The sequence below is a fragment of the Castor canadensis genome, chromosome 7, assembly GCF_047511655.1.
Source record: "Castor canadensis chromosome 7, mCasCan1.hap1v2, whole genome shotgun sequence".
Taxonomy (NCBI): Eukaryota; Metazoa; Chordata; class Mammalia; order Rodentia; family Castoridae; genus Castor; species Castor canadensis.
This window is the reverse complement of record NC_133392.1, coordinates 116,235,080-116,257,620: the sequence shown is the minus strand read 5'-3', so window position 1 is coordinate 116,257,620 and position 22,541 is coordinate 116,235,080. Positions and strand designations below refer to the sequence as shown.

The following is a 22,541-nucleotide window of genomic DNA, read 5'->3' as shown; positions in this document are numbered from 1 at the left end:
GGAGATATGTGGCATACACACAGGGGACAGAGACAAAGAAGGAAAAGAAAAGCAACAGAGCCAAGCAAACATCATTAGGATTACAAGTGCAGGAACTGCCTGGGATCAGGGAGAACAGAGGTCACAAAAGGTGTAATCAGTCTGGGAAGGCTGAATGGAGAGAGCAAAATGCCAGATAGGCAGTGGTGACCAAAGAAAAAGTAGATGGACAAGGTATTCCAGGCTGGGGAATGGCATATTCATAATTAAAGTGGGGTGGAGAAACAGATTCAGTAGCAAAGGGGAGCCCTGGTAAAATGGTGTTCAGCTGAGGAAGACCTGCTTATTAGGGTGCAAACTGTGTCTAGCATGTTCCTCAAGCCCCATACCTACAGCACACTGTGGTCTCTTTACTCTCTTCTACATGTGGCCCATTAGGTACCAAAACTACAACAGAAAAAGTCACTGAAGTTACAGGAAGGAAAAAAAAGCCAAGAAAGAAAAGACACTATGTGGATCTCACATAGGGCCTTCAGGAAGGGAGGGTGTAGTAGGGTCTGGAGGGCAGAAAGAGCTCTTGTTTGCCCACTCTTCTACTGTCCATTTCTCCCCCTTCTCTTCCCTCCTCTCTTGTACATTCTGCATATCAATAAACGTATGAATGTTTGCATGGCCTGGCCAAACACTTTAAGATTTCTGTCAGACAATCTTGTGGTGTTTTTTTTTTTTTCCGCTGCTGACAACTCTGTCAACGGCAAGCTCTCTCTATGAGACTTTAAATTTGGAGATCTCAACCTAATGCAGACATTGTTCCTTAAAAACAAGATTGGGAAAATGGACTCCCTGAAATGGGGGTGTGCCTGTGGCCTGATGACATCAGAGGACTTGGTCCACTACCAATGGTTAGATACACCTCTGAGAGTCCTATCTGAGATGTCAAAGACCACATGGGGTAGGAGGTAGGGACAAGTCACCCTGTGCAGTGGGAAATAAGGATATATTATCTGGAGATAAGTCCAGTAGTTCAAAATCTAAATCCAGTTGGATGAGCTCCAGCGGCCTTGAACTATTTTGAAATTTGAATGCTGATAAGCTGTTGGGTAGGAAGTACTAGGTAATAAATGTGAAAAATGTTTTTTCAAGTGTGATTTTCTCCATGAATGTAAAGGATTGTAATTATTACCTTTTTTGAAAGGAAGAAAGCATCTTTTATGTCTGTTTTGAAAATTAGGTTCCCATAATAGTAAATAATCCTAGAAGCATAGAATTTCAGAGCTGGGAAGGAATGAATTCATTCCAGAAGCAAGCATTTGGAAGCTGTATCTGGGAACAGGGCCCCTATGGGGCTCTGGAACACAGGTGAGGAACCAGAGGCAACCTCTGAGGTCCCCAGAGAGTGACAAGTACAGAGACAAGGAGAGCATTGGGAGCATGAGGAGGGGCATCTTGACAAGCATGAGGCATGGGGAAAAGTTGCCACTCAAAGGGGAGTTAGGGTTGAATCTCGGAGGAGGACAATGAGAGTTAGCCAGGCAAGGAAGCAGAGGACACAGTAGAGAGGAGTGAGGAGCGTGGGCCTGGACTCCAATTCCTTTGTAGTAGAGATGTAAACACTGATGCCCACAGAGGTAAGGAACTTAGCAAGTGGTACGACTGATGATTCACAACCAAATTTGCTTTCAACCACTCTGCTCTGCTGCCTGCATACAAAACATGGAGTAGAATACCTTCCAAAGGTCTAGGTCTATACCTACAACCACACAACCAGAGACAGACATGAGACTGGAACCCAGGTCTCCCTGCTCTCAGGTCAGTGAGCTTCATGCACCACCCCCAGACAACCTTGCAGCCTCACTGCACCTTGAATCCCATACTAGGCTGTTGCTCTTGGATCCTTCTGTGGCTCTCTCACAATAGAGCTCAGTCACCAAGACTGATGCTTTCGTTTCTTTTTCATTAAGTTGACAAAAAGAACGAGGTCACCCTCCCTGCCCATGGCCTTCGCCACCCCTGAGAACTACCCAGGTCAAGAAGCCACTAGATAGCCTCACTTCCAAGTCATCCTGTTAAAGCTCAGCTGGTCTGGGAATAAAACAACTTGTCAGGGATTTAATTTTTAAAGAGTAGGAAATGGCGAGGAGACTTTAAAAATCACTCTCAGCTTTGTGTGTAATCGCCAGCCAGGTTGGAGGTCACCACAATCCCAACATCTCTCAAGACTCCCAAGCTGAGAAGAGCAGGCAGAGTATTGTTCCAGGAGTGGGAGAAAATTGCAGATCTGACCCTGCCTTCTTGTGCTCAGAAAGGACCCACCTCTACGACAAAGTCCATGTCCTATTGAACAACAGGCTTTCGGCCAGCCAGCTCCCTCCAATGGCTTGATTGTTAACAAAAAACCAGTACAAAGGACAAAGTGGCACTCTCTTAGAAGGATTCCTACGGGTCCTGGTATATCACTCACGACAGCTTGGGTTTGCTGGAAGATGATAGCTCCAGATAAATCCTTCATTGTGAAAACCATTGCTTTGCCAGAAGCAGACATACAGCCAAATGCAGTAACAAAATGAGTGTCTGTTAAGCCAAGGCTGTGCAGAGCCTCAAAGAGGTGAAACATAACACTAACATTGATTGGACATCCATACCATCTCACATGCTGTCTATTTTGTCTCTTTAAATCCCATCACAGCTCTGCAAAGTAAGAATTATAGCAGCATGATCATCGGCAAGATATAATGATATACCCTGTGGGTTCAGAAGCCCGATAGACTTGGATTGAATTCCAACTGTGCCTCTTCTTAACTGTGTGACCTTGGACAAGTTACTTAACCTCTCTGTGCCTAGACACCCTCAGCTTTGCCTTGAGAATGACTGCAGGTTCACAAACGGAAAGTATTTAGGAGAGTGTATGGCACATTAGGTAAGATTTAGTACATGTTAGTTGCTCTTATTGCCAATTCCATTTTATATATGAAGAAACCAAGTCCAAAGAGAGTGATGGCATTAGCCAAGGTCACTTTGCCAGGAAGTGGAAGAGCTAGAAATGAAACTCGGGCTCTTTTGGGTGTCCTCAACATCTGTTGAATATCTGAGAATATTCCAAATCAAAAGTTATTACTTATAGGCAGGGCAGAGGACTATTTCAAAAATAATGAACTTGAGGCCTAGTAAAGAGAAATGACTTGGGCCAAGAGCCACACCTGCAGATGGGAGAGCCAAACACTTAAGTCTTAGGACAGCTTGCTCCAGTCCAGTGCACAAGAGAGGATATGGAAGGGCCAGAAGGGACGGGGTGAAGAAGTGGTGGGCCACGCAGTTACGCTGAGGCAAGCAGCGCTGGCCCCATGCAGACTGTGGGTTACAGGCTCCCGGCCTGTGTTGTACCGTAACGACTATAATAACAAGTGCGATGATTTTCCAACCATGGCTGTGAGCCAGGGATGGCTTTGTGCAACACAATGACCACCCTGTTTGATTAAGAATGTAACCAAGTGAGGAACGGTGGAGTGTAGAGTCCCCAAAAGTTCACATCTAATTATGCATCATCCTGAAGTTTTCTCACTCTGTCTTTATAACAGCCAGTGAGACTGGCACCCATGGTTCCACTTTATACATAACAAATATCCTATCCCCAATAGTTGCATGACATAGGTCAAAATACTAGCATTGTGGCAGTTTGGATTCAGACCCAGGTCTCTACCTCTAAAAACCATGCTCTTCCCCATAAACTATTTTGTGCTGTTTTATTTTTAAACTAATCAATGCTGATATCTGTCACTTATGGCTTTGGACAAGCATGAGGTTCAAGAAAATAGCATGTTGGAGTTATTCTAATTTCAACCACAAGCAAATGTATAGAGGGAGGAGAGGCTCACCAAAATTAAGTGACTTACTGCCAGTGGTTCATGCCCCTAATCCTACCTATGTGGAAGGCTGACATCGGGAGGATTGTGGTTTGAAGCCAGCATGGACAAATAGTTCATGAGAACTCATCTCCAAAATAACCAGAGCAAAATGGACTGAAGGTGTGGCTCTAGTGACAGAACACCTGCTTGGCATGTGTGAAGCCCTAAATTCAAACACCAGAACCACCACCAAAAAATTAAGTAACTTTCCCAAAGTCACATAACTTGCAGGAGGCAACAACGATTGATTGAAGGGAAGACACTGGGCCCACTAGGTGTCCTTACTGAGTGTGGATGGAATCGCCCCTGCCCTGGAGCTAGCAGCAGTCCTACTTTGGCTTAGCTCACAGGAAACAGTGCCCTCTTGCTCTGAGACAAGGTAGTAGCTGAGTGGGCTTCCTAACACCAAGCAGAGGCCACCACCTCCTCCCCCAAGATGAGCTGGGGACCTAAATCAGTGCACTACCTTTCTCTCTCCCTCCACACAACATTAGTAAACTCATTCTGTGCCCAGAACTATGCCTGGCACTAAAGCTCAAAGAAAGAATAATCCATGATCCTGAAGAGTGGGAGTCAAAGGGAAGGACATTCAGTGTGAAAAGAGTGAGTTAAAGGGAACGTGTGAGTATGGAGGAGAGAAAGACAAACTGACCAACTGCACCTCAACCCTGACCAATTCTGTCTTGGCAGGTGGGCACAGAAAGCACTCAGTGGAGATGCGTGTGTAGGTGGAGTTTTGAAGACAGATTTGCCGATGGGCAGTGACAAGTGAGAAGGGCCACACTGACAGTGAAATGAACTAGCATTGTGGTAGAGTTTGAATTCAAACCCAGGTTTCTCTGCCTCTAAAGGGCTCTGCTCAAATGTTGCCCCCTCAGAGTAGCTGTCCCCGACCTTCACAGATGAACAGCCTTCTCTGTCTTTGTTCCTACTTTCTCTTCCCTTTTATCAACTACTGGCTTTATATTATCTATTTGTTCATCACCCATCTCCCCCACTAAAAGCAGACACTATTTGCTTTGGTGCTGTGTCCCAGAGTCTAAAACTGTGTGTAACACACAGTAAGTATGCAATAAGTAAGTATCTGCTGAATCAGAGAAGAGGTTGTAGGCAGGGGTGACTAGGAATACTGTGTAAATGCTTACATGCTTGCCTCTTTAATGTGAAGCACGGGGTAGGAAACAATTCTTAATCACTCCTCTTTTTTCCCCCACCCCCCTAATGTAAATTGGCTGTATTGAAATGTAGAGAGGAGGAGGAGAGGGTTGGAGATGTGGCTCAGTGGTAGAGAGTCTGCCTAGCATGTACAAGGCCCTGGGTTCAATCCCTAACACCACAAGGAGAGGAAGGAAGGGAAACAGGGAGAGAGAGAATGGGGGTTGGAGAGAAAGAAACTCACATTTATTCAGCATTGATGGCTCACAGTTCACAAAATTTCAATATTCACAACAACTTGCTGAGTGGATATCATTACACACAGAATTCTGAGTGCTTGTGATTTACTCAGTCTTTCAGTTTGTAAACAGGGCTGGAGTCTTTGCCCAGGTCGGCTTGATTCCCAAGGCCCAGCTAGTGGTCATAGCAATACTCCTTTGGAGCCTTACAACCCTGCTCTGCAGGAGCCAAACATGCCTGCAGTGTGAGGCGCTGTCAAGAAGTGCTACTGAGGGTCTGCCCTCATCCAGGTCTCGCCATCATCTCACTAATTCTCACGATGATCTCCCACAGCCTCTCTAACTGTATAAGGAAATGGGCTCTGAAATTAAGCAAACTGTGTCAAGGTCACCTGGCTATCAAAGTGGGTGGATAAAGTAAAGGATTCAAATGTGGAGTCCATAGAGTTTGACTCCAAACCTGCCATCTCCTTTCCAAGTTCCTCTGAGCCCTGGACCACAGGCATTTGAAATCATAAAGAAATCTCCCTTCTAGCTCCCAGAACACATGACAGTTTCTCACCCCAGATTGTTCTCATCTCAGTATGAAAACATGTAACAGAGTCTGAATGCCTGAGTGAAAGAAAGACCTAAACTTAAATTATTCCAGAACGGCAAGCTATTGTCAGTGATTGACAACCAGTCTCGACACTCACCAGTGACAGCCACACACAAAGTAAGCCTTCAAAAAGAGCTCAGTTTTCTTCAATTAGCAGAGCTGAAATGAAACCACTTAGAAAATTATACTATTGGGTGACTGGTGGGTTTGAAACACAATGAGAAAAATAAAGGCTAGGCCTGATGCTAACCATCAGCAGAGCAGGAGACATCAGATATGCCAGGCTGGGACCATACATTCTCCTAGAACTCAGGCCTGCCCATCCCCTGCCATGGATTCAACCTGGACTCAATCATCCCTTCATTCATTTTGTAAGTAGTTATTTATTCCCTACTGCCAATGACAGGAGATGGAACTGGCAGCAAAACAGATCCAGTCTGTGCATTTCGAACTCCCAAACAAGTTGCCAGCATGGGACACCTTTGTGACAGGTGACCTAATGGGGAACTACAGAGTAATAGGGACCAAGCAGAGAAAGGGTCCTGCAAAAATGGAATTTCAGGGCTGGGCACTACAGCTCACATCTGTAATCCCAGCTACATGGAAGGCAGAGATTTGGAGAATCCCAGTTTAAGGGTAGCCTGGGAAAACAAGATCCCACCTCAACAAATAAGCCAGGAGTGGTGGGGTATCTGTAATTTCAGCTACATAGGAGGCAGGTAAGAGGAACATGGCCTGAGGCTGTCCAAGGTAAAAAGCATACCCAAAAAATAACCTAAATCCAAAAGGGCTAGAGGCAGTGCTTTCCTAGCAAGCATAAGGCTCTGAATTTAAATCCAGTGAGCATGAGGCTCTGAATTCAAATCCAAGTATCCCCCAAAAGTATTAAATTTCATACTGAGTGGAAAACTGTTGTGTGTGGCAAAAATACCTGCCCAGTGGGCAATGTGTTCCACCTTCAGGAAAAATACAAGGGTGACCAGAACAGGGAACAGGTGGCCATGGAAAGAGTGGACCCACCTCCTGCTGGTCCCACCTGTCTATTTGCATAGGTGTGCTAGAATCGCAGCTCTGCAGAGCTGGAAAAGCTTCAAGTCACTTGTCACAATTCACTCAACAAACATGCCCCAGGCTATGTCAGGCTCAAAAGATGCCAGTAGCATGACACCACCAAGAACTGCAAGTGGCTCCCTGGGACTAGACTGCCCCGGCCAGATCCTCAAAAGAGGACCATGTGGACAGCCTAGGTTTCATCCTGAGGCAATGGGAAGCCATGGTTTGAGACAGAGGAAGTGATACCCAGAGCCTGGGACCTTTATCAAGCCTCACATCTGTGGGATTCCTGGGTAAGAGTTCTGGAGAAATGAGCAAGAGAAAGGTGGTTATCTGGACACACAGGACAGACTGCTTCTCGTATCTGTATCACAGTGGAATTGAAAGAAGATTAGATTCTATTCCTGGCTCTGTCTCTAACTAGCTGTATAGGACAAGTCAACCCCCCTCCCACACACACACACACACACACTCTGCCTCAGTGTCCTCATCTGTGAAATGGGTGGAGAGTTAGGTAGCAAATACAAAATGATAATCAACTAACTTTTAATGAAACATTACCCTTAGCCAGTGTCTAGTTCCTTTAATGTCCACGGTTTCCTGTGCAATAGACCCAACTTTTATCATCCCCATTTTGCAGCCATGGAAACTGAAATTGTGGGTGTTCAAAGCCATGTTCAAGGTCAGTAACTTAGTAAGTGATAGTACTGGGATTGGAACATGGCCTTAGCCTTGAAAAACATTCTATTTCAAGGTCCTTGTAAATTTGTTTCATGAAGACTTCTAAGCACCTGGGTTAAGAGGGTAAAAGAGGAGGAGGCAGTTTCTCCAGCGGGGGAGGCAGTCAGCTGTTCTCATTCAGACAGGGAGCCCTGGGTGCTGGGCAGCGTTGTGCCATTACTTCATTTTGTCTCCATGTTGAGTTGGGGTGGGGTGTAGATGGAGGGTGTGTAGAGGGTGGAATAGAGGAAGGGGTTGTAACAAGTGGTCTCTCTGCCTCTCTCCTGTATGTTGAAACTGTCCTGTGTCAATAGGATGTCACCAGAGATCCAGGACTGAGGTGACCCCCACCTGGCAGTTGTAACACAGAATCATCCCAGTGAACTGAACCCAAACACTGACCAGGCACCCAAATCAACAGCTGATTAGGCAGCTTGCTCCTTCGGGAGCAGACTGGTCGAAGCTGCTTTCTGGTCCCTCAGAGGCAGGCCATTCATGGTAAACCCCTCTATCTGCAGTCTGTGGGCCAAGAGATCAGGACAGGACAGGAACCCAAACAAGGCAGCGTGGCCACAGAAGCCCTGCGTAGACAAGCTGCCCCGCCACGTGCAGCCAGACGCAGCCAATTAGACCTAATTGGCTACCTGTTGCTCAGCTGCAGCCAAAAGGCAGAGCCTGGCTGTTGCGAGGCCTATGCCCACCCCTCAGCCTGCGACCTGCCCTCCTCCCCCAGGTACCGCTTCCTGCTCTGACTAATGAGCCGAGCAGGAAGGAGGGAGGACACAACCTGCAGAGAAATGTTTTCTCTCTTCTAATAAACTTTTCAAAAAGGCTCCTGAGAGAGCCACGGCTGGATTCTCCTATGAATGCAGCCCCAGGTGTCAAGGGACAGAGGCAAGGAGTAACAGCTCATTTAGCAGGGAACAAATGGTCTCCTTTCAGGCCAACAAATAAAATATTATGCACTCAGACAGGCTCTGGGATGCAAGACGGGTTCTGATGGAAAAGACACACAGGAGATACAACACCCACTCACTTGTGGTATCCATGATAGCTTTGGAAACAAAAAGAAAAATGTTGAAAGGCAATGTATCCTTTAACCAACCCAGAGGACAAAAACAAAAGTGCTGGTTAAAATAATATTGAAATCAAGATGTTTCTGAACAGCAATAAGTGTGTGTGTACACCTCATCATCCATCACTCACTTTCTAATGCATCATCTTTTAGAAGCTTCACTTCAAGCCTCAGGAAAGGCAAGAGGCAGCATACCAAGTCAGCCGGGAACTTCAGCCCAACATCACCAGGCTCAACGCCCCAGTTCAAACCAATTCCAAATCCACTACCTTTCCACATTAGCATAGCAAATCTCAACTTTGTTCTCTTCCTTTTATACTTTTTTGAATCATAAGCTATTAGGGCTGGAAAGATCAATAATTGTTAGAAACTGAAACCCAGAAAAGTTAAACAATACTTTCAAGATCACACATCAAATTAGGACTAGGTCCTTGTTTTCTTTCTCTCCCTGCTCTACTTCAATTTAGACCCTATTAACAAGGAATATTTCTACCAAAAATTATTAATAAACATTCTACGTTGTCCTCTTAAAAACAGTAGATGCCAGCTACTTCCATGTTTCTTTTAGCACAAGTCTTTACTTCTAATGAGGCAGAAATACTAATGCGGTGGGAGAAACATGCACAAAAGGAAAAAAATCAATCCAACTCCCTGCACCCAGTAGGGGTTCAATAAATGTGTGCTGAATAAATGCAGTAAAATGAATGTGGACCCACAAGAAAAGAGAAAGAGAAGGTATTGTTCATGCACATACATGGAAACGCAACTACTCCATGGAACACACTCTGCCGGGAGTTTGGCACAGAGAAGACATCTGCCATCTTCCAAGCTGAGTTCTGACATCAGCTTGAAGCTCCTACTGTCTTCACAGGGTGCCTCACAGAGACAGCACAGCAGGATGTGTGCTCGTAGGCAATCCCTCGGAAGATGTCTGACCTTCACTGGAATCCTGACAATGTTTTCTGTGTCACCTTAGTGTCATTTTTTTCTTTCTTTTTAGGAAAAATTTTAGAGTGCAGAGAAATATGTAAAGAACGCAGAGTTACTAGCAAAATCCTGGTGACAGTGCAATTGCTGAGACCTGATGTTAGGAGCTGCCGAGCTGCTCAGTGAGTGATTTTGCCTGATGGTGACTTCTGTCAATTTGTCTGTTTTCACTCCTCTTCTCAAGCCACTGGTGGCTTCAAAGCTCTTTGGAGGAAGGTCTACAGGAGGTAGGAAATGTCACAGATCACATTTTCATCTTGGAAGTGGTCTAGTGATCATTACCATTTGTTGAACATGTGGGATAATGATGATAATCTTATCATAATCAAAACAATAGATGATTTTTATTTCCTCTGTGTACTGTGCAATCACTGCCCATGCAATATTTTGTTTAGCTTTCATACAACAGCCCTATGATGTTTAACTACAAGGTGGCAAAGACAGATTATAACTTCAAAACCTGTGTCCTTCACCAGTACTTGGTCACTCATTGTGTTATTCATTTGCATAGCCACCATGTACCAGGCATTGTGCTAACTACTGGCACACAAAAATAGAGACCATGCACTCAGGAACACAAGCAGTTGCATAGACCAAAGGTCAAAATGTTATGTGCCAAATGTAGAGACAAAAGTAATTGCCAGGTGCTTGGACATGTCCAAGAGGGATGCCTCGCCCAGCCTAGGAGGAAGCAGAGAAGACTGCCAGAGGAAACAATGTCGTGATCTGAAAGGGAAGGCAGACTTTTGTCAAATAGCTGAGAGCAGAAGGGCATTTCCTTGTGGCTTGGAGAGAGAGGCAGCAGAGGTAAAGACAGGACAGATAGCATGTGAAGGGGTCTCCACAGCAGTTTAGAATAAATGGAGCCCAGGGGAGAAAGCCAGCCAGTGTAGAGAGAGAACACTGGAGAGGAGTAAGACTGAGAATATAGGGTATGAACTGAAGGAGGACTTTCTGTCATGTGAAGGAGTTTGGGATTCATCTTGAAAGCCATGGTAGCTTCTGTGGGTTTGTAAGCAAGTCTGTGATGTTCAAAGGGAACAGCTACTATCCTTCTTCTACTCTACCTCCAAAGGAGAAAGCAGGGTACTGGCAGCACTTCGTTTCTCCAGGAGAGAAAGGCTGCAAATAAAGTTGTCTTTGTTGAGTAACTATTTCACAGTCCATACAACAATAGGGGTGGAGCAAAAGAGGTGAGTAACTGCTCCTCGTTCACAAGTGCTGGCAACTTTACAAGTAAGATGAGAGGACACCAGGGATAATTAGTCACAGGAATTGCCTGGTGACTCAACCAATACCCGTCCTCCTCAAAGGAAAGGGACTCTTTTATCTTTTGGGTGAAATAAGGAAAAAGAGCAAACAAGTGGCAATGCTACAGGTTCTCTCAAACACCATAGCAGCCCCATTTTTGTGCTCTCTTGTACTTCTGCATGGGAACCAGATGTGACCAGAGTACTCTTGGGACACTAGCAGACATAGATTCATGAGGCTTAGGAGGATGGAGTAAAAGATAGCAGGTATACATCATGCACATAGAAACTAACTTTCTGGAGCAGCTCAGAGGAAGAAGCTCCTACATGTCCCTCGAAACAGTAGTGTGTCCACCTCACAATTGCAGGGTAGGATAAGCATTTGTTCTGAACTTTGAACTTGGCTCCTAGGCCCCTCCTCGAATGCTGCAGGTTACTGAGAATCCCATAATACATCCCTTTTGGATCAAGTGATCTTATCTGCATCTATGAACCCAGATGAAACCATAGAACAACTTCTTTCCTTTTTCCTCCATTCTGAGAGACTCAGAAGTCTCTCCTTCATTGCTCTCCCAGGAAATAAGCTATGAGGTCACCTGTGTTCCTCCAGAGACAAGGAAGACCTGTAGATAACAGCTCAGCCCAACTTAAAAAATTCTACAACCTGATGGAACTGTGCAACTAAAATTCTCTAATAAAGCTTTAACAGAAATGATTTCAACTTAGTCTAACTCCAGTACTCATCGCTCATTTGATTTTTAACTTGGAGGCAGAAAGGGCATGTTCGAGTATCATTCCTTGAAATGCTCTCCCCACCCCCAAATAAAATCACATTTCTACTTTGGAAACAGAGAGACCAGATGTTATCAACCACTTGGCTGGAGCAAACTCAATTCCAGAGTCAGTCTGAAGTAAGGGGCAGGAAGCTTTTGCGTTAATCAGAAAGGCAATAGGACCCCGTAGGGAGCAGAAACTTCAGCTTCAGATGCAATCTGTTGATTACCAGGAGGTCCTTTTTGCAAAAATCTGGTCATAATCTAAGCCCTCAACTCACTTGTATTATTAGCAGGGGGCTGATTTCCCCCCTTGACTCTCACTAAGTTGTCCCAACACAACTGCTTACAAAGCATGTTGTCGCCACACCTGAACCTTTCAGAGCTGACAATGAGAAATGAATAAGAACTAAGAATAACCCAGAGTGGAATGATAAAGAACTAGACCAGGCATGAACTACATTACAGAAAAAGCAGCCAAGAAACCCAAGAGTCCCTGAACTTGGTGTCATCAACAAGTTTAAATCTCTGCCCTGCATTTTTTAAATCACTAAAACAAGAAGATTGAAGATAAGGTTGTCTTTGTTGAGTAACTATCTTACACTCCACACAAAAGTTGTATAAAAGAAGAACCTTCTGCCTTGCTCACATTGCTAGCAAGCCAGCTGAGAGGACACCAGGAATAACAAATCACAGGAATTGCTTAGCGTGTCAGCCTCCTCTTCTTAAACTAGAACCCCAGTTCTGCCACTAATGTACTCAGAATAAAAAGAATATTTCTTAGTCTCCCTTCTGCTAGCAGTGAGGACATGAAATTAAATTATGGGTGCACCTTCTGCCCATGTGCTTAAAAGAAATAAGGAAGTCCTCTTCCTTATTCTCTTTTCTCACCATCTAGTTAGAATGTGAACTTGATGATGAAACATCACAGATCATAAAAAATGACAGTGTGTCCTTGGGATGAAGGAGTAGCCAGCTAGGACACCGGAGCCTATGTGACTTCACACCTTAGAGCTTCCCTATGTAGTCACACTTTTACAAGACTGAGAAATCCATGTCTACTATTATAAACACGCTTTAAAGCCACTTTATTTAGGGTGCTGGTTACAAACAATTGAGCCTAAATGCTAATTAGTGGAGATTCCATGTCACCATTTCACTTATCCAGGAACCTCACATTTTCCAAAATATAATTGTAAGTAAAGGAACAAAAAGACCCTTAAGCAGCCAGTTGTATTTTCACTGGAAGTTGATGTTCTTTATTCACAGAACTGGCACTCAGGCCAAGACTTGGTGATTATTGACTTCTATGACAGTCCATGATATGTTAGTCCACAATCCATACAAGATGGATAGAAAGGGAAGAGGAATGCTTTTAAAGGCAGATAAACTGGCAATACCAAGACATGAAAGTACAACCTGACAGCAAGGGAAGAGACTGAAAAAATATAAAAAGTCGATGCAAGAATTTTAAGTCCATCTGTAAAAATACGAGAATTTAAAATCTATACATGCAGACATCTAGAGCAACTCATATAGAGGGGCAACTAATCTTGCATCCCTAAATATCCCTTAAGATATCATATATATGGCTCAGCACAACAACTGATGCTCACAGTGCTATTTCTGAATCATAACTCAATTATATATATTTTTTGAGGTACTAGGGTTTGAACTCAGGGCTTCATGCTTGCTAGACAGGCACTCTACTACTTGAGCCAAGTCCCCAGTCCTGAACCATATTCAATTTTTAAAAGCATGGAAGTAGGCAATTCATTTATAAATATTTCCATAACATTAGTCATCTTGAAACTACACTTATTTGAAACATTTCAGTCCATGTGATGTCAAATTCATAAGTTATTTCATACAATTCACTGTAAATGAGATATATGTAGGCAGCATACACCTGATCAGTGTTACAACTATGTATTCTGTAGCTACACTTTTTTAGGCCTTGCTCAGATGAAATGTCCTAAAGACGAATTACACACCCTATATGTGTGTGTCTAGTAATCATGGCTGTCCAGTAACTCCTGGTCTAGTTTAGGCAAAGAAAAATAAACAGATTATTATAACATTTGATCAGATGTCTGGAGGGGGAAAAATCATATGCAAGTGAGAAAAAAGTCACTATATTATAAAAGGGGCATTTACAAAATGATAAGAAAAAGACAAACCACCCAAAAGAAAAACATACAAAGGCGATAAACTTGCTGCTCACAGAGAAGCAAATCCAAATCTTTACACAATTAATGTGAAAAGATATCCTGCTCTTGGTAAAATAGCAGTGGGCCCTCACTCCTTCTACTAGATTATCTAAGTAAATAGAATGATAGTATGTGCTTTTGGCGAGATGTGGGATGCTGCTACTTCATATGCACTAAGAGAATTGTGAACTAACACATTCTCTTTGGAAAGCAATATGGTGCCATCTACTAAAACTTTTAAGACCTATCCTTCAGGTCAGAAAAAATGCTTTTGAGAATCTACCCATAAAACGTAAATATGAGAACTAAATTCCATACATTCATATGTCTGGGGAAAACAATAAAAATGGAAACTATACAAAGATGCTAATTTCAGAATTGACTATAAAAATTACTGAACAAAAGTAATGCCTTTCAGTAGAAAGGGTTGAAATTTTTGTAGTATATCACTCCATTAAAAATTACACAGCCAACGAAGAGTAACATAACTATTCCAATTGACTCAGAGAGGGCTGGGAAAGAACCAAACTCTTCCATAGTATATTAAGTAAGAAAAGCAATATGTCAGGAAGGTACACATAATCTCTTTCAAACCGATGACAAAATTACTTGCCTATGTATGCATATGTGTGTGTGTGTGCATGTAAATATATGTATAAATGATAATAAAAGCTAAGATGATGATACAGGAAGCATCTAGGTTGTTAGATTAGTTTGCAAACAAAGAGATATATTTTAAAAGATGTCCAGAATAAAAGGCAGAATAAAGCAAAGTATGTAGAATTATATCTACCTACGTATGCTAGTGTGTGTATGTACATATATATGTAGATAGATAGGTGAATGACAGAATAGTCAGAAAATGATGAATAACACAAAGAACTGGAACTTCAAGTTATTTTTACTAACTTATATTCTCTATACTGTAATATTTTACAACTAATTAGTATTATTCATGTGATGGTAAAAGACCCATAAAGTAATAGGAACAACCAATGTCAGTGCTGGTCAAGACTCAATGGTGTCAACTAAGAAGATCTCACGCAGGCCACACCACCTGAGCCTCAGTTCTAAGAAACCATTGGATTTAGAGGAAATTTGAAAGGAGAGAATGTTCCAGGCAGGAAAATCTATATGAGTAGAAATATGGAGGTAGAAGCATAAATGGGCTATTAACTCTGAGATGGCTCACCTCTTCTGGAGCAGAAGATAAAGTAGAAGAAAACAGCTAAAGTTCCATGACAGTAACGCACCCAATCAGATAGAAGTAAAAAATGATCATAATGCATGCACAAAAATGATTTTTAGAGTTAACATTAACAGGCAAAAACAGCTTGGTATTTTTCAAGTTCTACAAATTGACAAATATTTTGAGTTCTTAGGACTCTGTCCATGGCGATACCATGTGTTGCACTCAGATGTAAACTTCAGTGTGGTAACATTTTCATTTTAAACCCTCCTTCCTGTCAGTTTCCAACTTGCCTGTAAATATTTGCTTAGAGGAAAATGTCACTAAAGATCTAAGCTCAAGCTTCAAAAAAAATGGTCATTTTGAAACATGAAGAAGCAGTAGCCTGCATGTTAACTAAACAAGAAGTCTCAAGACCTATGGTTCAGAGCTCATTTCAGGAAGAAATTGCTTTTATTTATTAAAAGCCTATGAATACAAATGAATTCTTTATTTGGTATTCACTGTTGTTTAATTCTGCCTGCCCCCCTTGAGATAGGAACCACATGTGCTTTGCCCAATAAATTAAAATGCTGTCTGATGTCACTGGGTCTCCTTGTCCTCTGCAATGTGGCTGTTTTACAAACTCCAAGTGAACATCTTTTAATGATTTAGAATTTTTGCATTATCACCACCAAGGAAAGATTCCAAGTTTCATAAACTAATCCACTTCCTTATCTAAATCGTGTCACACAGTGGCCCAAGGTAGTTTATTTAGACATGAGAAACATTTTCTTATCTCTTTCACAAGGTGTCTTTTGCTCTCTAAATGGAGATTTAAATCACAAGGACCCCAATTTACCTATTTCCACCACTCTACTAGGAAACATGGCAGGTAATATTATTATTTCATTTCCAGGGAATTGAAAGAGATGTGCAGAATATCAGGTAACTCTTCACTCAGCTGATAATGCAGTAGGAAATAAAAAAAAAGTCACTGAAATGCAAATGCTATTATTTTCTTAGGCCATGGTTCTGCTGAACATTGAGTTAAATAAAAAAATACTAGAAAATTTTTTATTATTTTATGCTTTCTGGATGCTAAGAGCAGCAATAAGGATCAGTGAGAAAGTCTACAGATAGAAAATGAGAACAGACATTGAGACTAGACCCACAAGATCCCAGAACTACTTCTCATTGGACATGTGACTCTCAGCCCTCATTTAACCTCATGGAGTCTCAGTTTGCTTATATGGAAATACAAGATTCTTTGGAGAATAATGGGATAACATGAAAAGTGCCTACAAGCACTCAGTAAAGACAGCTGCTATGAACTCATCAACAATGATAAGGAAAATAATGAGTACACTTGCCAACTAATTCTAGGATCTTAAGTAGTCCCCAGAATCATGTACAACCAAGCAGCAAAGAGCACAGACAAATGAGTTTAAACCCCAGCTCTCCTACTTAGCTGTATCTCATACTTCTTACCTGTGGAGTGTGAAAATGAAACAAGTGAATGCATAGAAAGTATTTAGGGCAGCACCATGCACATAATAAATGTTTCTCTCTCTTGGCTCTATAGGCACATACTCTTTGTATCACCTGGTCAGAATCAGGAATCAAGAAGAAGAGCAGTATGGTGGAAAGTCAAAAGACTTGAGTTCAGATTCAAGCTCTGAAATACACTAGCTGTGTGATCTAGGACAAGTTATACAATGTCTCTGATCCTTGGTTTCCTTCTATATTTATTAAAATCTCAGCCAAGATTTTATTGATCTTTATTGTGCTGGGCACTATGCCATGTAAGGATCATCACACAACTCCTAGGATTTTTAAAAGATGACATGAGACAATACTGGTCATTTGATCAACCCAGGGCCTGACAAACAGGAGCCCCATGGTCAGTGGGAGCCATAACTGCATTACCCTATGCAGAAGGCAGATGCTATCAAAACCAAACTCTGAAAGCCCCAGCACCCACAGCCTCACTGAAAAACTATCCTAGCATAAAAGTTTTCAGCCATCCCATCAGATTCCATAGCATATCCGCAGACCCACAAACATCCACAACTGTTCACCAAAGTCACAAACCCTCTGTCCATGGTTCTGATTCAAATGAGACCGTGGACATTCAGATGAGTAGGCCTGGAGAGTAGAGAGCTCTTTCTAAATGCAATTGTCGCAGAAAATGAGGATCCTTCCAATGCTGTAGTACCCAGACATGACAGCCAGCCAAGTCTATCTGTCTCCAGAAAGAAGTTCCACCAGCCAGCCTCCATTCATTCTATTAAGTCACTAAGCTAACCCAAGTGAAGGCAGAGGTGTCCTATTTCTTTCTGGCATTGGCTCTCACATGAATGGATATAAAATGAGCTCTGTGTCTGATGACCTGGACCCAACACCTTCTACTTCATCTTGGCTTTTTTCCTGGCTTGACCAGGGCATATTAACTTCTCACATGCACCTCCTTTTCTGATCTGTAAAAACAAATTGAGACCTAGTTGGAGAAGCAAATGTGAAGACATGGGCTGAGGGCTCAGTAAACAAGCTTTGAGCAAATATTGGGCATAAAAAGCTAGTTGAAGATTTGCCTTTGGGTGCCCATAGACCCATGTAGAGAGTAAAGTAGAAAGAACAGAGGCAATAAAATAAGGCAATGTGGGTTTCAATCCAGACCCTACTGTCCTAGCCTTTCTGACCTGGTCCAATTAATAATCTCTTGGAGCCTGGCTTTCTTTTTTTGGTAAAAAATAAGAATTATAACACCAACACAGGGCTATGATGAATACTAGTGAAACTAATGTAATTTTAAAATTAAACTGAATTCATATTAGTGGTCTTGTTATTTTAAAACAAGCCCAAAGAGTTTCCATGTTCATGTATTTCATAGTTGTTGAACACCTCCTGTGCATACCCCACTGCTTTAGGCTTTAAGGAGAAGCATATATATACATGTATCCCTACATAGAATCTAGTTAGAAAAATATGATATAAAGGCCAAGGGGCAATACAACTGTTTAATAACATGGGGATTAAATAGTTAGACATTTATGTGGGGTGGAAGAAGGATTGTTATTTTTACCCTAAGTATTTCTGTATCATTTGAATTTTAGAAAAGCTTGTATTATTTTTCAAACAAAAATTAGGGTAAGAGAAAATAAGAAATAAATGCAAAAAATATCAAGGATATCAATCAGCCTTTAGAAGTTCGTAAAATGAATGCAGTCATCATATATTTTTGTGAAGACTGGGTTAGGGCCTGGAATGGATTAGGAAAATGAATGCTTTCTCCTTTGAAGGAATGTACAGTCTATTGGGAAGGACAGACACATGGAAACTTAGTACACAAACCAAGAGCAATGTGTAAAGAGAACTGAGGAGCACAGGCTTCTGAGTAGATGTCACTTGTGAGGTGGATCTTGAGTGATGTATAGAGTTCACCTGACCCTGACCCAGGAATAGGAATGCATATCCCAGACAGGAAAAAAGTTGTCCCTGCAAAGATACAAGGGCACACGTGGGGTGCAAATGTGGTGTAAGTGCTGTGTGCATGGTTATGGAGGGGTGTGGTGAGATGGAGCCTGAGAGCTAAACAGAGCTCACTAGTTCTGTTCAGGTGCATGTGTGTGAGGATGTCTGTGTTTGTGTATGTGTGGAAATGTATGTGTGAGAGTCTGTGTGGTATGGCAGTAGTGTATATACATATATGTGTTAGAGAAAGAACAGGAAAGGATAGAAAGGGAGAGAAATGAAGAGGGGGGATACATTAGCAGGGAATGAAGAGGCCAGTGAAAGACCTTGAAGTCTGTGGTCAGGAATTTGAATAATAAGCTTTAAGCAATAGAAAGTCCTTTATGTTTTTGATCTTGGAAGAAACATGATCAAAACCATGTTTTAGAAAGATTATATCACAACTCAGGAAGGGCTCATGCTGGACGTTGGGAGATGAATTGGGGAGCTTAGCTGATGGTTCAGAATGGAGACTATGAGGCTGGAGAAGAGAAAATGACTTGGAATCATTTTCCCACCATTCCATGTTCTAGGTGGCATGTGTAAGGGCATGTGATACACTATTACTTTTATTTGCCCAAAGTTAAATAAATCATACACTTTTTAAAAACTTGTCCATTCTGTGGGAGAAAAAAATCTAAAAGCAAAGGAACACCTCCTCCACAGTTGTTCAGATACTCAACCTGTTCAGGTGGAGGTCCAACTTGACACAGACAAGAGCAGCCTCTTTTGCTACTGCACAGAGTTCCACCTGGCTCCCACCTACACCAACTGGAGTCCCCACTTGAAGAACAAAGTTAAGTAGAGTCAAAGGCTGTCTGTGATTGAATGCATACTTAGTAATTGGTGAAATCAAAGCTGAGTTCCAAGCAGCAAGTTGAATCTTATGCAGTTTGAGGTTTTCCCTGACATTTTTTTCCCAAGCCAGATGATAGAACAGATCTTGCTGCATGTGAGTGCTGTTTTCTCCCTCTTGAAACTAGTATTCTCTCTTTTCTCTACCCTTCTTGTGCCCTCCTCTTCCTCCTTCTCTTCCTTCTCCTCCTTCCTCCCTCCATCTTTTCCACTCTCTTTAAAAAAGTCTTAAGCTATCTCTGACTCTATATTTTTCTTATCACTCCTATCCCTCCCTCTCCTTTTCCTTTCTTTTAAACTACTCCCCAAATATTTTTTTCACTATAGAAAAATATTCAATTTTAGAAAAAAGAGCAAAGCCTTTGCCAGCACAAGAGTCTGACCAACAAATGTGGTTGCTGAAAGACAACTGGCTGAGTCCATCTTCTAGAAAAAAAAAATCTTGGCAAAGATCAAGGGCTGAATGGTGACAGTTCATTTTGAGGAAGGCAGGAGGAGCCTATGGCTAGCAGCTGTCCCTGGCCACCACTATCACTACGCAGTCTTCCAGTTGGGCAATTCCTATTTGCTAATGAGCCCCAGCCAGTCCCCATCTCTTTCCTCTGGGAATGCAATGGCAATGCTGCTGTCAACATTACACTGTGCAGCTACTCCCCTGCTCAGCTCAGAAAGGGAAAAAAAAAAGAAGAAAAAAGAAGAAGAAGAAAGCAAGCCATAAAATTCAGAACCAGCTAATATCAGCACTGCAGGGATTACAGAGACCACCTGGTCTAACCCAGATCAGGTCACTGGGAGACTGGAGCACCAGGTCACTATAAGCCACGGGGATCCATTATTAGAAACCCTAGACCTAGGACCTGTTGCAAAATTTCATCAGTCCTGGGAACGCCTCTGGATCTTTGCTTTCTGAACAGAAATCTACTATCTAGGGTCCAGATGTTTAAACAGACCGAAGAGCTTGAAACTGAGAAAGGGGTTAAAATGCACATGGTGCACGTTTGAAATCCACTGCATGAGCCCTGCAAGAGAAGGGTTTGAGCAGAGAAGTCTGTTGAATACGGGGTTGCAGTGGTGGAGGGCTTAAGCTTGAAAGACCTTTTTAATATGGCTGTATTGTAATACTGCAGTGCCAAACCCCGCCAGTCATTCCAAAAAGAAAAGGAAGCCCCTCTCTGCAGCAGAACTTCCCAGCCCTGGAAACAGATTGTCTCCCTTTTGCACCCATTTAAAATCCGCTTTATTTAACACAATCAGAGAGATGTGTGTTCTCAGAAGGCGCAATACAGAAGCCTCCGTCTGCAACGACGCGATTCTTCCTACGTAAAACTAAAATGCATTCATCCGAACTCAGCCTCCCAAAGCAGCAGCGAAGCTACTGTGAGGCGAGGCGAGGCGAGTCATAGGCGAGACCCCCTCAGAAAACAAGGCGGTGGGGGCATGGCAAGCAAGTGGACACACCTTTCTGAGCTGGTGGGTACGCACTGCCTGCAAAGTCCACCCAGACTCTAACCAAGGGTTAATTTCCTCCTCTGCAAACACACACACTTACTCCATCTACCACCACAATCTCACACATGTGAATCTTTTTTTATTTTAAATTCCCAGAAATTCCCTGATCAGCCCTATCTTTTTTAGGAACAGCAGCCCCTGCACCCAGGCTGGATTCCCACCTCATTACCAGTGGAAACCCAGAGAGCCAGACATAATTATTTTCCTACAAGGTTATGCCTAATTGGCCACTAACCTAATTGATTAATCATCTCATCTTTCAAGGCAGCATCAAAGAGCCAAGCAAGTGGAGATAGAAAAACATGCGTCCAATCGTCCAAGGGGTAAAATTATAGATTGGGAGGAAAGACCCCAGTCCAACTTCCCTGGTTTCCGGAAAGATAAGTGGACAGAAATGAAAACACAGAATGAGCGGGGAAATGCGCAAAACCACAGGAGGACTGAGCCAGGAGCCTCGACGCTGCCTGACTCCAAGACATTCTCAGAGGAGGATGAAGTTGCTTTCCCCCGGGACAGGAAGGGTTAAATGACAGTGCGTAAACCCAGCCTCGGCTGGGGTGGCGGGGAGCAAAAGCCATTCGTCCCCTACTCAGAGAATCCACCTGGGGACCCAGGGGGTCGCCCTGGCGCTCTGGCCACAACTTGCGCGAATGTGCGTCGCGGCCCTCGCCTGCGCCTTTGCGCGCTACCCAAAACTTTGCGCACACTGCAGCCTCCACCTGCCGGCTTTTCGCGACTGAATGGGCGCCACCGAGAGCCGCGGGCAACGCTTCTGCAGCCGCCGCTGCCAGGCTTCAGGCTTTTCCCCGCCGTCTCCAATTCCCACGCATTGACTCCCTCGCGGCTGCAGGAGCGCGGCGCATACCCCGCGGTGGGCAATGCGGCCCGGCATTGCAGACCACCACTCTGCCGGGTCGGGGCAGCGCCCACCGCACGTGTGGACGCCCGTGGTCGCCCTCGCCCTGGCGCGCCCACCCCGAGATTCCCACGCCGCGGCGGGCAAACGCAACACCTTCTCCTACCTTCCACTCGCCGAGAACCACACTCTCCGCTCAGCCCTCTCGACTCATCCTCTGGCTGCAGAATTGGGCCAGCTGGTTCCGCTTTTGTTCCTTGGGGCTGGGAGATCCGTGTGGGGCCAGGGCGCGCGGGAGATGCCGCGGAACTGGGTATCCTGGAGAGGGGAGATTCACTCCCAGCAGCTCCGCCAGCATCAGTAGTAGTGGCGGCGGCGGCGGCGGCGGCAGCAGCAGTAACAGCAGTAGAGACAGTGCCGGCTCTCTGCAGGCCACATCTTTCATACCTTATACATCACTACCGCATTCCCCCGAATAGGGGAGCCCCTCAGCATTTCGCCACCTAGCGCAGGATGCGGGAGCCCGCAGCAGTGGCTTGGTCTCTGACCTGGCTGGAATATGAGCTCTGAAAGGGGAGAAGGACCTTAGCATTATGCTCTCAGGCTCCCTCCCAGTCAATCCCAGCAAAGCCTACAACTTGCAACCATTCTGCAGTCCTCACCTTCTGCTGTTCTCAGTGTCTGCTCCTAGGAAAGTCT

At 43.6% G+C, this 22,541-nt stretch overlaps 1 protein-coding gene across 1 annotated transcript in view; it reads right to left on the bottom strand.

The window, feature by feature from the left end:
• Positions 1-22,277, bottom strand: part of Dab1 (DAB adaptor protein 1) — a 1,106,217-nt gene extending 1,083,940 nt beyond the window's left edge. Inside the window, exon 1 of the mRNA XM_074079997.1 lies at positions 22,009-22,277. The gene's annotated coding sequence lies outside the window, so the exon portion shown is untranslated. The remainder of the gene's footprint in view (positions 1-22,008) is intronic.
• Positions 22,278-22,541: the final 264 nt, after the last annotated feature.